We start from the raw sequence: 14,849 nt of genomic DNA, 5'->3' as shown, positions 1-14,849 counted from the left end.
CGTAATTAATTTACCAGAATTTTACATAATTATGACATAACATTGAAGGTTGTGCAATGTAACATCAATATTTAGACTTAGGGTTGCTACCGGTTCGACAAAATACGGAATGGTTCCGTATTTCACTGAAAGAATAAACGTTTTGTTTTTCAAAACTATAGTTTCCGGATTTGACCATATTAATGACCAAAAGTTCATATTTCTGTGTGTTTATTATAATTAAGTCTATGATTTGATATTTGATAGAGCAGTCTGACTGAGCAGTGGTAGGCAGCAGCAGGCTCGTAAGCATTCATTCAAACAGCACTTTACTACGTTTGCGAGCAGCTCTTAGCAATGCTTGAAGCACAGCGCTGTTTATGACTCCAAGCCTATCAACTCCCGAGATTAGGCTGGCAATACTAAAGTGCCTATAAGAACATCCAATAGTCAAAGGTATATGAAATACAAATAGTATAGAGATAAATAGTCAACGTGTCATAATTCCTATAACTACAACCTAAAACTTCTTAACTGGGAATATTGAAAAACTGGGAATATTGAACCATCAGCTTTCATATGTTCTCATGTTCTGAGCAAGGAACTTAAACGTTAGCTTTTTTACATGGCACATATTGCACTTTTACTTTCTTCTCCAACACTGTGTTTTTGCATTATTTAAACCAAACTGAACATGTTTCATTATTTATTTGAGACTAAATAGATTTTATTTATGTATTATATTAAGTTAAAATAAAAGGGTTCATTGTTCATTCAGTATTGTTGTAATTGTCATTATTACAAAAATATATATAAATCGTCCGATTAATCGGTATCGACTTTTTTTGGTCCGCCTAATCGGTTGACCTCTACTTTCTGTTTTTTTGTGTTTAATTATTATTTTTTTACCCCATTTTCTCCCCAATTTCGTGGTATCCAATTGTAGCTACTATCTTGTCTCATCGCTACAACTCCCATGCAGGCTCGGGAGAGACAAAGGTTGAAAGTCATGCGTCCTCCGATACACAACCCAACACACTGCTTTTTAACACAGCGCGCATCCAACCCGGAAGCCAGCCGCACCAATGTGTCGGAGGAAACACCTCTGATAGTACCTGGCAACCTTGCGCCCGGCCCGCCACAGGAGTCGCTGGTGCGCGATGAGACAAGGACATCCCTACCGGCCAAGCCCTCCCTCACCCGGAAGATGCTAGGCCAATTGTGCGTCGCCCCACGGACCTCCCGGTCGCGGCCGGTTACGACAGAGCCTGGGCGCGAACCCAGAGTCTCTGATAGTACAGCGCCCTTAACCACTGCGCCACCCGGGAGGCCGACCTCTACTTTCTATCCAAGCTGGGAGAGAGCACGAGGACAGCTCATGTCATGCGGGTTCAGGTAAGCTACACAGGGCAGTTTTATATTTAAAATTTTTTATTGGTAGCTGATTAGTATGCTGTTGCATCGAAAATGTATTTTACAATCTGCAATGTTTTAATTTCCAACTTGAATTACTGAACAAGGAATTACATTATTGCCAGCAGTCTAAAAATGGCAGCATTGCGACACTGTGTAGCTTTGTGAAATGTTAGGCTTAACATGACAAAATGACGACTAAATAGGTCTACCAATTAACATTTACCCATTAGCTAAAGCAAAACTATACATGCCCTGGCACCACAGAAAGCCTATCATTGATTCGATAGGTATGCAGCTGCATAGACATGTCGTAATTTCAGCACCATGGACAGCTATCGGTAGTCTATACATTGTGAGTGACTGTCTGGCTGACACATTCAATCTATTTTTATTTTAGGAAGGTGGGAGGGCCGAACTCGAACCTTGCGGGGGTTCCAGAGAAACTGCGTTACGCGGCCAACCCGATGAATCTTGTGTCCTGTTGACATGTGGCTGTTCACAGTGACTCTGGGGTCATTAAGAGACAAGCTCATTTCTCCTTTCTCTGCTCCTCTCTGGTTTAGAGTTATTTATGGCATCATGTCTGCTCATACAGCCGCTTCCTAATTACACTTTGCCATCAAGATTAATGTTGGGCCTCGGCTGCATCTGCCAACTTTACCTTTGTTTCACCCTGCTGATGGATTGGGAGTGAAGCTAGCTAGCCAGCTAGCAAGTTTTTTTTCTCCAAGATCCCCCTCCGGAAACCTGGAGTTAAGAGATCAGAGGAGTAGCAGGGGAAGGCAATCACTAGTAGTGCTTGATTTGAGCCGATGCTCGCCAGTATGGAGCACCGTCAACTCATATTCCCTACTGCTTGAGTACCGGCACCTCTTATAGATGAAATGTTTACCTCTTTGTTTCATGCTCTGAACGCTGCTGTGCTGACCCTGATATCCAAAGGCGTTTGTTGAATGATATTTAGAGACATGATAGAAAATAAAATAACTTGAGACTTGACTTTGATTTGAACTCATATTACCCATATAAAATACAGTTTAGCAATCTGCTATGGACTCATCTTTGCCAGAACATTACTATTAGGCTCCCTGGTGATTTCATTGCTCATTTTCATATTTTAGAAAGGCATAGTTTGAATGGATAATAATTATATACCTCAGTGGTGTTACTGGCCATATGTCTAAAAATAGCTGTAACATCACGCTACCATCAATACTTATGGGATGAATGTGTAACATATTCTGGCGAATGAATGATGTGTTAATAATTGTGAGGAAGAGAAAGTCTCCAGCCAGATCATGATTTCCATTTGGTCCTGCAACCCCCACTGCATACAGGTAGGCCATATGATCCTGCTTGCTCTGGACTCCAGAGAAGTGACAATGTGACATGTAATCCCTAGTTGATATTTATTGACTGCTAAGGTGACTTTCAGCTCAAAATTCAGGTGTAAAACGCAGTTTATTTCTGTATCTTACGTTTTGAAAATGCAACACCGTTTATGGCTGAAATGACAGGGTACTGTTACGTTCTGAACTTAGTTCTTTTGTTATGTCTTTGTTTTAGTATGGTCAGGGCGTGAGTTGGGTGGATTGTCTATGATAGTTTTTCTATGATTTGCTATTTCTGTGTTTGGCCTGGTATGGTTCTCAATCAGGCAGCTGTCAATCGTTGTCCCTGATTGAGAGCCATATTTAGCGAGCCTGTTTTCTATTGTGTTTCGTGGGTGATTGTTTTCTGTTTTCTGTTGTGTGTCTGCAGCCAGAACTGTTTTCGGTCGTTTCTCTTTGTTATTTTTGTTATTTCCGTGTTCATTTTAATAAATATGGACACATACCACGCTGCACCTTGGTCCTCACCTTCTTCCACCAACAACGGCCGTTACAGAATCACCCACCACCAAAGGACCAAGCAGCGTGGTAACAGGCAGTAGCAGCAGGAGCAGCGCTATAAGGAGGGATGGACATGGGAGGACATTCTGGACGGCAAGGGTTGCTACACATGGGAGGAGATCCTGGCTGGAAGGGATTGCCTCCCATGGGAACAGGTGGAGGCAGCCAGGAGAGCGGAGGCAGCAGGTAAAGGGAGCCAGCGCTTTGAGGGAACACGGCTGGCAAGGAAGCCCGTGCATGTGCATGCGTGGGGGTCTCAACCACACCTTTTTAGGGGTCACGGGTCAAAAAGTTTGAGAACCTCTGGGCCTAGCGAACAGATTGCTGATTTTCTGTACAGCTATAGGATTGGCTGCAATGCAAACGTCAAATTGTAGGGAGAGAGAATTGCCATAAATAAATATGCAGCTCCAAAACAAATGCATTTACTTGCAAGTTCACCAGCAATGTGGCACCAAGCAACAATAGGATAGGCCGGCTGGTCTTTTGGTATGTCAAAATTGTCTTGAAATGTATCAATTATTACATCATGTAAATGTGTTGTAGACAAAATAATGAAAATGCTATCTGGTAGCCTCAATAAATAGACAGTGATTTGTAGTTGTACAAGTCACTCCATTTACTTGAGACTTGACTTTTGACTCGACTCAACTCGACTTGCTCTTAGAACGCACAACATGGACTTGACTCAAGACTCGACCTGTTCTGCTTGTGACTTGAGACTTCCTTGTGAGTCGAATAATAGTGACTTGGTCGCACCTCTGCTGCAGCCTAATCATTTTAGTCACCAATGATGGCTCTCTCGGTTAGTTATTGCCTGCAGTCAGTAGGTGATATCTGATTGTTGTGGTTAATAGTTGAGAAAATGTGACTGGCATGTAATGTGAGGAATGTCCATTTCCACTGTGTCTAGTAGGACAGCAGAGACGATTTTTAAATGGTTTTGAAACGGAAGATTCTGTTGGACACCATATTGTGTCCTCAAAGCCCCACCAACTATTTAGGTCAATCTTGATGGATGTAATTTCCTAAATGGAGTATTGGCTCTATTTGCCGACCAGCTGCATTGGCTTGGCTACAGTAGGAGTCTGAATGTATTATCCACATAATGGCTTCACTCCATGTTACATCTGTAAGATGGAGAGGTTATTTCATCATTCCTTATTCTCAGATGTGCTTTATGTCAAATCCCCATCACACAAAAGCCAAAATACTGTATTGAAAAGTAAACTAAAACAGTCCAAAAAATGGAATGTTGAATCAAGTTAGGTGTAAGAAAAATGACCAAGTACACCAGTGGTATGTTACTATCAGGAGACTTAGCAGCCTGTCTTTCTGACGTGTTTTGAGTCTTTGATTCAATCCCAACTGTCTTATTGTGACAGCCAGACACTTTGCGGAGTGATTTGTCTACATGGGACTCATTGTTTTTCCTCTAACTCTGTGATATTATTTGTGTTCCGGTATCTTCAGAGGCGTTCCATGTAAACTCCCGGGCTGATTCCCTTATGACATCAGACTCAAAACAAACACAGATCTCCGACACGACGGATATGTCCCTCCAGGCCCTCTGGCTGTCGTCTCGCTCCTCACGCCTCTCATTCCCACTAAAAAGTGACAGATTGCAGATATAATATGTACAAAAAAATGGGAACGCAGAGAAATAAAGATAACTTTGTGATTGTTTGGGATGTGGCTCGACCCCATAAAGAGGGAGCGCTGTGTGTTTGTGTGTGTGTGCCATCGTCGTGGGATTCAACAAAACCATTCAAAAGTATGCAGCTGTGTGCCTCCCAATGCAGATATTCAGTGATGTTTGGTATATGCTGAATCAGAGTATATTTTCCAGGAGTGAAGCAAAGCATCATTTCTTCATCAGTATGCATTTGGTGCATCATTTCTGATGGGGGTATTATGTAATCTGCCAAGTGGGCTTTTACAGTACTGCAGCTAGGCTACATCACCATGACTGGGAGTAATATCAGTGAAAATGTCAACATGCACTGAATCCACAGCATCTCTAACAAGGACCATTATTCTTGTTTTCCTTTGCTTCTAGTTTGTTCTAATGTTGTTTAAGTGTGTAATTTGCTTCCGCCTCGGGAAACGCGAGAAGAGTAGTGAAGCAACAACAAAAAAAGGAAGAACCTTCAGCCCATTTCTCCTGTGCATCTGTTTGGGTAACAAATGACCTTTTATTAGCGTGATGTTTGTGCAACAGCACTCTTGTGGATGAGTTCTCCCCTCAGCTATATTCATTTAGACGGCACTAGTGTTCATCTTCACAGCTCGGGGATTAGAAATGTAATTACAGTTCGCTGTGACATCTCTGTATCCGCCAAGTTGCTGACAAAGTCTGGAACAAACTGGGGGATTTGCTGCCGGAGGTGTTTTCAAGACACATCTTGGCCCAGTGTAAACAATGTGTGTTTGCGTAGAAGAGAGTGATCTCTAATGAATATAGTCTAATGAATGCATATACATTAAGTGCCATATCATGTGCTAGCTTCACACAATGTGCAGAACATTGAACACTTTGCTTAAGTGCAGTAGTTTGAGCAGAGAACTCAAGCTTTTATAGTCCATCACAATTAGAGCTACTTTAAGCAATTATTTCACAGTGACGGTATCAATTGTATTATTTTCTTTCGTTGACTTTTGAGGTGACTTTATTTTTAGTTGAATTACTCGCTGAAGTGTTATACTGTCTTCATCATGACGTTTTGAAAAACACATGAATCGTTTTTTCCCCTCGTTCTGCATCAGATGAAAATGAGATCCACAGTCACATCATATTTATTCTAACAGTTCAATGTATCTGAATGCAACACAGTAAACCTCTAAGCCGGCAATGTGTAGCTGCTGAGAGATAGATAGATACGGGCTCTGTCCCAATTGGCATCCTATTCCCATTAGTAGTGCACTATGTAGGGAATATGGTGCCATTTGGACACAGCCTTTGAGTAGTGGCTCAAGGGTAGAGGGGCATTCAGGACAATCCATTCAGGATGTTAGTCCCCTCAAATTTCTACACCTCTTGGTTTGATGTTTTTCTGTGTTCATATGGCAGACTAGTGAATAATTAGACGTCATTGTTTCACTGTCTCCACCTAGCACTGCAGAAAAAAGCTTTATATATTAATCATCTGGTATATATTATGTATTGGGACATATGTTCCTGGTGAAAGCCGCATTGAGGCAAAGTGAAAAAGGTAGGAATGGGTTTGACAGCAACCTCTCTCTGCTCCTGCACATGCAATAGCCTGAGAACGATATTAATGCGTTTCCTGTGTGATTTGAATCACTTTTCCCGGTCGTTGCAGTTTATATTACACACATTATCATAAGTATACCTACCCTATGACCTAGATTCCATCTTCCATTTCTCAAAGCTTGAAGCGTTACTACGGATACTACTGGGGATAACAACGGATACTACTGAGCCGAGAGTGGTATCCGTTGTGTCATAACCGGTTGTTGTTCTAGGCTACAGTGAACTGAACTCACCTGAGGCTAGAGCCACTTACTAAAAATCCCCCCCCGTATCCCTTCTTAAAGTGTGTGTGTGTGTGTGAAATTAAAAGTCAGAGTACTAGATGCTGTGTTCCTCTCTCTCCTCTCCATGTTAATTACTCAGGGATCAACAGGATGATGAGTGCACTGCTTTCCACTACAGTTTGAGTTTATTTATTTTTACAGGGACAGGAAGTGACCTCTCTCAGGATGTATAGGTTTCTGCTATTAGACATATGACTCCGAAGTGGATGTTCAGTGTAGCAGGGCATCTTCTCCACGTACTTGGCTGTAGTGTGTTCTGGTACTGTATGAACAGGGAACGATGAGATTGAGTCATGCAGTTGGAGGTCTCATTTAGAATATCTAAAACAGGAAGCGTTCATTCATCCAGTAATGGCAATGTTGAAGGCCATTCGGAGATGCGTTACCTCTGGTGCTTTTGGATAACGAGAAGAATATTCAGCGGACCATTTTGTAAGCTCTGTTCAATCTGCTGTAAGGATAGTATATCATCCCCCTCCGACCACATTAGTTGTCTATAGAGTCCAGCTTCAGCACTTGTTGTGGTGGTGCATGTCTCCACAGCGCCTCAACCAGTTAGTTTGGTTGTTGGATATGCTTCAGGACAGTGTATCACCATCGTCCACTGTTTATTAGTGGTCACTAAGTTCCCACCTCAGCACTCCACAATACCTCACCAGCATTATTCAGTGTCTCTTCCTGGCTGGTGTGACATCCCTGTACCCCATAAGCTTTATTGGATGTGTGTGTAATGACAGTGTGTTAGTGGTCATAGAGTCTCACTTTTGCGCTTGTTGTCGCTAGATGTTTTGGTGCTTGTCTTCTCAGCTCCTCACCTGCTTCATTCAGTGTCTCTGCCTGGCTGGATAGGTGCCAGGAAATCATTACAGCCCCCCATTAAGCCTCTGTAGTCCTTTAACATGTTGCTGCAACTGATTTACCACAGTCCCAGGTCACTCTGTCTCCGAGAGAGAGGAAGGGAGGGAGAGAGGTGTAGAGCGAGAAAGAGAGCGAGAGAGAGAGAGAGGAATACATTAAGTAATTCTTGCTGACTCAGGAAAAAGGAATTGCCGTTTTCTGAAATCAGGAAATCATTACATCAAACTGGGAGATATTTCCCCTCCATTTTCAGTGTGATATTGATAGATTGTGGCGGTTAACTGTGCTAGGCAGCTACCCACTGAGCATCACATTAATACATGGCGTCTTAAGTGTTGGTGTTATACGCCTTGAAATTACTTGCTGAAGCGTTTGCTCTGTTGGTGTTGATGGGGAAGTTGATGGGGCACAGTGATTAGCATATCCGGTGTTTATGCTAATATGAATGCAGTTAAAGCAGTAGCCCTAGCAGATTTTTGACCAGAAGATACAATGTGCTTATAATTGCTAGCATAATTTGAGCCGTGGGTGGGAGATTTGAGTAAGCCTTAGCCCACACTGCAATCTAAATCACAGATTGCCCCCCAGTTTATCGCTGCTTGTTATTATTTGTGTTCACCCCAAAAAATCAGTTTAGTACTTACAAGTCATGCTTATACCAGTTTCAGTAACGATGCCTAGATTTTAGCTCGAGGGTTAGCTGACAGCCCGTCAATATGTCCAATGTTGTTAGACAAAATACATAACCCATCTTTGCTACTGTATGATGGGATATTTAACTGGAACTGTGAATCTACTACTATAGATCAACAATGGAACCTCATTCAGAAGTGTCTGAGGCAAAATCTCTCTTCAATTATATTGCGAAATATGTAGGTCAAATACATCAACATGATGGGAAAAACATTGCCAAATGACCATCAGGCAGCACTTGAGAGCAGCTCTATGGGGAACATTTGTAGAACATTTCTGTCTGTACTAGAAAACAGTGTTGACCGCTTTGCCACCTCATTTTGTTAATGAATAATGGCATCTTGTGGAAAAACTCTATAGGGTCTCTATACCCCCCTCTCTTTCACTCTCTTTCACTCTCTCTCTCGCTTTCACTCTTTCTCTATTTCTCTCTCACTTTCTCTCTCCTACGTTGTCTCTCTTGCTTTCTCTCTTCCACTTTCTCTCACAAACACATAATGCATGTTAACAAAGTATTTTTGAGAGGAAAGGAACATTAACCTTGAGAATGACTTGTAAAGGGCTGTGGAACGGCTGGGAATGAACTGTTACACAAAACCTGGTGTCGTACCATTCATCAAAAATGGACTCAGGCCTCAGAGCAATGTTATGTGTTTTTTCAGCGTGAGTTATTAAAAGAGATAACAGGGCTGACCGCTTTCTACTCCAGGCTGTTCTTATAGAACACTGGGGAGTTCTAGAATGCTTTATAGCTCTCACATTCTACAGCAACAGCAATACTGTTACTGTACCATACAAGAATGGCTTGTTCAATATTACACTACCGTTCAAAAGTTTGGGGTCACTTAAAAATGTCCTTGTTTTTGAAAGAAAAGTACATTTTTTGTCCATTAAAATAACATCGAATTGATCAGAGATGCCTAGAAAGCCAGCATCATGGAGTCACATCTGTTGACTTTGAGATTGGTATTTTGCCGGTACTATTTAATGAATCTGCCAGTTGAGGACTTGAGTTGAGGAGGTGTCTGTTTCTCAAACTAGACCCTCTAATGTACTTGTCCTCTTGCTCAGTTGTGCACCGGGGCCTCCCACTCCTCTTTCTATTCTGGTTAGGGCCAGTTTGCGCTGTTCTGTGAAGGGAGTAGTACACAACATTGTAACAGATCTTCAGTTTCTTGGCAATTTCTTGCATTGAAAAGCCTTCATTTCTCAGAACAAGAATAGACTGAGGAGTTTCAGAAGAAAGTTTGTTGTTTCTGGCCATTTTGAGCCTGTAATCAAACCCACAAATGCTGATGCTCCATATACTAAACTAGTCTAAAGAAGGCCAGTTTTATTGCTTCTTTAATCAGAACAACAGTTTTCAGCTGTGCTGACATAATTGCAAAGGGTATTCTAATGATCAATTAGCCTTTGAAAATGATAAACTTGGATTAGCAAACACAACGTGCCATTGGAACACAGGAGTCATGGTAGCTGATAATGGGGCCTCTGTACGACTATGTAGATATTCCACACAAAAAATCATCAGTTTCCAGCTACAATAGTCATTTACAACATTACCAATGTCTACAATGTATTCCGAATCAATTTGATGTTATATTAATGGACAATTTTAAAAACAAGGACATTTCTAAGTGGCCCCAAACTTTTGAACGGTAGTGTATGTTTGATGCGTTGATCATGCAGTAAGTACTAAATAAGCCATACACAGCCTCTGTGTTTTGTCAATCTACGAGCTATGTCACAGCTAACAGCAAGTCCTAATTCTACCTATAGATCAGACCATCAAAATTTAGCTCTATGAAAAACTGCTTTGGGACAATAGTATTAATTTCTGTCAGTAGGAATAGCTCTAAGCAGAGACTGACATTCCAGCGGTGCCAATTCATCAGAGTTTCCAACACACGCACACACACACGCATTCTACATTACCATGGAGCCCTACATTCTAAGAATTAAGAGAAAGTTCACGCCATTGCGATCCCACTTTAATATTGTGCTGTTTCTATCTAAGGATAAAAAGCAGGCCCCGTCTAAGATGAACTATCTTCTACCGCACCTTGGTCAGTGCAGCGCCCACGGCGTTACCGACTAGCACTAGCCTGAGGTATTGATTAAGGCAAAAGTATAGTAAGCATTTATTATATCTGAAATGGCAGCCTTTGCACCAGTGGCAGAACAATAAGGTTGTCACAATGATGAATTGGCTGTGTTTACTCTAGGTTTTTTCTTACTTCCACAAGAAATAGGAAGCCATTATTGACTAAACAATTACAGGATTCTTTGTTGACTGAAATCATGGGCATATCCCAAGAAAGATATAGAATTTCATATTTTTTTTAACTTTTGGAGGATTTATAGAATTGAGATGTTCTCACCACTTGTTTGTCATAACTGTAGTAGTGAATAGTGAATAACTAGTAGTGAGATTTAAATAGTAGATAACTGTAGTCGTGAATAGTAGATACCTGTAGTAGTGAATAACTTCAATAACTATTAGTGAGTTGTGAATAGTAGATAACTGTAGTAGTGAATAGTAGATAACTGTAGTAGTGAATAATGAATAACTAGTAGTGAGATGTTAATTGTAGATAACTGTAGTAGTGAATAACTAGTAGTGAGATGTGAATAGTAGATAACTGTCATAGTTAGGAATGAATAACTAGTAGTGAGATGTGAATAGTAGATAACTGTCATAGTTAGGAATGAATAACTAGTAGTGAGATAACTGTAGTAGTGAATAATGAATACCTAGTAGTGAGATGTGAATAGTAGATAACTGTCATAGTTAGGAATGAATAACTAGTAGTGAGATGTGAATAGTAGATAACTGTCATAGTTAGGAATGAATAACTAGTAGTGAGATGTGAATAGTAGATAATTGTAGTAGTGAATAATGAATAACTAGTAGTGAGATGTGAATAGTAACTGTAGTAGTGAATAATTAATACCTAGTAGTGAGATGTGAATAGTAGATAACTGTCATAGTTAGGAATGAATAACTAGTATTGAGAGGTGAATAGTAGATAACTGTCATAGTTAGGAATGAATAACTAGTAGTGAGATAACTGTAGTAGTGAATAATGAATACCTAGTAGTGAGATGTGAATAGTAGATAACTGTCATAGTTAGGAATGAATAACTAGTAGTGAGATGTGAATAGTAGATAACTGTAGTAGTGAATAATGAATAACTAGTAGTGAGATGTGAATAGTAGATAACTGTAGTAGTGAATAATGAATACCTAGTAGTGAGATGTGAATAGTAGATAACTGTAGTAGTGAATAATGAATAACTAGTAGTGAGATGTGAATAGTAGATAACTGTAGTAGTGAATAATGAATACCTAGTAGTGAGATGTGAATAGTAGATAACTGTAGTAGTGAATAATGAATACCTAGTAGTGAGATGTGAATAGTAGATAACTGTAGTAGTGAATAATGAATACCTAGTAGTGAGATGTGAATAGTAGATAACTGTCATAGTTAGGAATGAATAACTAGTAGTGAGATGTGAATAGTAGATAAATGTAGTAGTGAATAATGAATACCTAGTAGTGAGATGTGAATAGTAGATAACTGTAGTAGTGAATAATGAATAACTAGTAGTGAGATGTGAATAGTAGATAACTGTCATAGTTAGGAATGAATAACTAGTAGTGAGATGTGAATTGTAGATAACTGTAGTAGTGAATAAAGAATAACTAGTAGTGAGATGTGAATAGTAGATAACTGTCATAGTTAGGAATGAATAACTAGTAGTGAGATGTGAATAGTAGATAACTGTAGTAGTGAATAATGAATACCTAGTAGTGAGATGTGAATAGTAGATACCTGTAGTGGTGAATAATGAATAACTAGTAGTGAGATGTGAATAGTAGATAACTGTAGTAGTGAATAATGAATACCTAGTAGTGAGATGTGAATAGTAGACAACTGTCATAGTTAGGAATGAATAACTAGTAGTGAGATGTGAATAGTAGATAACTGTAGTAGTGAATAATGAATAACTAGTAGTGAGATGTGAATAGTAGATAACTGTCATAGTTAGGAATGAATAACTAGTAGTGAGATGTGAATAGTAGATAACTGTCATAGTTAGGAATGAATAACTAGTAGTGAGATGTGAATAGTAGATAACTGTCATAGTTAGGAATGAATAACTAGTAGTGAGATGTGAATAGTAGATAACTGTAGTAGTGAATAATGAATACCTAGTAGTGAGATGTGAATAGTACATAACTGTAGTAGTGAATAATGAATAAATGGACATAATAAACACAAGGGATCACTGCTAGATGAATGTCTTGACCTTGACATTCAGAACAGTAATGGAGGCCAGTGTGTCTTAAGAGCAGCAGGGCCATAGAAACACATGATGCACAAAGCTCCTGAGATACTAACAAATAACAAGCTCAGGGTTTTGTCTGGCGGAAGACAAGAGCCAAGTCAGTCAAGGCTGTCGAAAAGCCGTCGCTGTGTAGCTCTTTCTTTTGCCAGTCTAGCGCTTCAGAGAGCCACGGCAACCCTCAGCTCAACAACAACTCAAAGCAAACAGGGCCTCATTACCGTACAGCAGACTCAGCCCGGGCTGCGGGATAAGCACCTGTCACTCTCAGAGAGAGAAGGGAAGGACAGTCTAAAGGGATCTGCCGCTTGCTGCTTCGCCAAAGACAAATCCATACCGAATGCATGTCATTGCTTCTTCCATGTTATGCCTCATTAGGCTGATTTTCAGGGAATTCTTGTGTGTGTAGACACACATTGCACCGTGTCAGGAAAAGTGGGCTTAGAGTACACATCAATTCAATTGCCGGGGGTTATACTGGTCATCCTCATGCCACGTAATAGCCTTAGCAAGGTCAGTGCATATTGCATTTTGAAATGTCAGTAGTGTTACAATCCTGCCTTGTCTAGGAAGCACAAGTACTGGATGAAACAAATAAACAACACTAAGAATAATGTTTTTTTCTTCTTCAATGCATCTACTAAATTTGACCAGTATTTGACCAAAACGCTAATCTAAAAAATTGACTATAGCTAAATGTGCTGCAAAGGCAGCTTATCCCAATGTTTTATTTCTTGCACCATCAAACTTCTATCAAAAATCACCTCCCACCTCCATCCTTATAAAAGTAGAGAACTTTGAAGTCGAACCATCAATAAGACAGAGAGGTGTTTTCTCCTGGTACCTCCCCTGTGTTAAACCATAGCATCAGAGGCAGGAAAGAAAGAGAGAGAGAGAGAGAGAGAGAGAGAGAGAGAGAGAGAGAGAGAGAGAGAGAGAGAGAGAGAGAGAGAGAGAGAGAGAGAGAGAGAGAGAGAGAGAGAGAGAGAGAGAGAGAGAAGCTTTGGCTCACGTCTTCTGAGACTGCGTGTATTCAAAAACGATGCTTTTGATCAGTGTTTAATGACTTGCATGTGGCCTCCCCACTGTGACGCAGGGGCACAGGAACGAAGTAAACGTGCTGCTCCACTTGTGACATCTGTTATTTGCTCCTTTATAACCTTTTATAGGTGGTGAATGGTAATGACTCAGATGAGTTTAGAATGGATCCCCCCAGTATAAACCTGCTGGTTGGGTTCTCCCATATCTGTACATACTCTGTCCATGTATTGGTATAGTTACAGTATGATGAAGCATTGTGTGTGTGTATGTGTTATGTAATCCATTAAGAGGTAAATGTGTGTGTGTGTGTGTGTGTGTGCCTGTGTGTGCGTGCACCGGCGTACGCTTGTGTGCATGCTTGTACCCATGTTCTTGTGTTCACACACTTTACAGTATGGTGTTGCATTGAGTAATGTGTAGCCACAAATCCCCACTCTATGCATGATTCTTTGGTTGTCATGGTGAGATGGTGAATGCACCTGGCCAAAAGCCCTTTTGTCCATAATGCCATCTGGAAGGTGATTGCAGATGCTCTCTCTCACACAACAGCCCAGCCACTGCTTAAAATAGGGCTACTGTGGCAAGAAAGAAAAAAAAAGAAAAATTGAAAAAAATGAATGTTGACGTTTATTGGGATGGATCTTGTCCTGGAGGCAGAGCTGAGCAGTTTCCGCTAGATGGACCAGCCGCAAAAAATTGTCTATATCGTAAAATGAAAACAAAATTATGCCTAACCACAACCTTCATTTAAGGTTGGGGTTAGGCAGAAGCTTAACAGTGTGGTTAAGGTTAGGTTCTCAGCTATAGGACCTCATTAATTCACCTATAGCTTTACACTGGGTGTTTGCACAGACTCCTATTGCTGCGCTGTGAAGTCGACACTTTAAGGCGGTAGTGAGAATATAGCCATTCCCTTCTCAGTACAGCCAGTCTGTTCTGGAGCGGGTTCTAAGCAGTAGGCCTATCTCTGAAAGCTTGTCTCTGCTGCCTGGCCACTGAGACCCTGTCATATACTACTGCTGTATTACTGTGTGGAGGGATGTCATGGTTCTTTGTTACGGG

The sequence above is a fragment of the Oncorhynchus clarkii genome, chromosome 10 (genome assembly GCF_045791955.1).
Source record: "Oncorhynchus clarkii lewisi isolate Uvic-CL-2024 chromosome 10, UVic_Ocla_1.0, whole genome shotgun sequence".
Classification (NCBI taxonomy): domain Eukaryota; kingdom Metazoa; phylum Chordata; class Actinopteri; order Salmoniformes; family Salmonidae; genus Oncorhynchus; species Oncorhynchus clarkii.
This window is presented reverse-complemented; position numbering follows the sequence as displayed.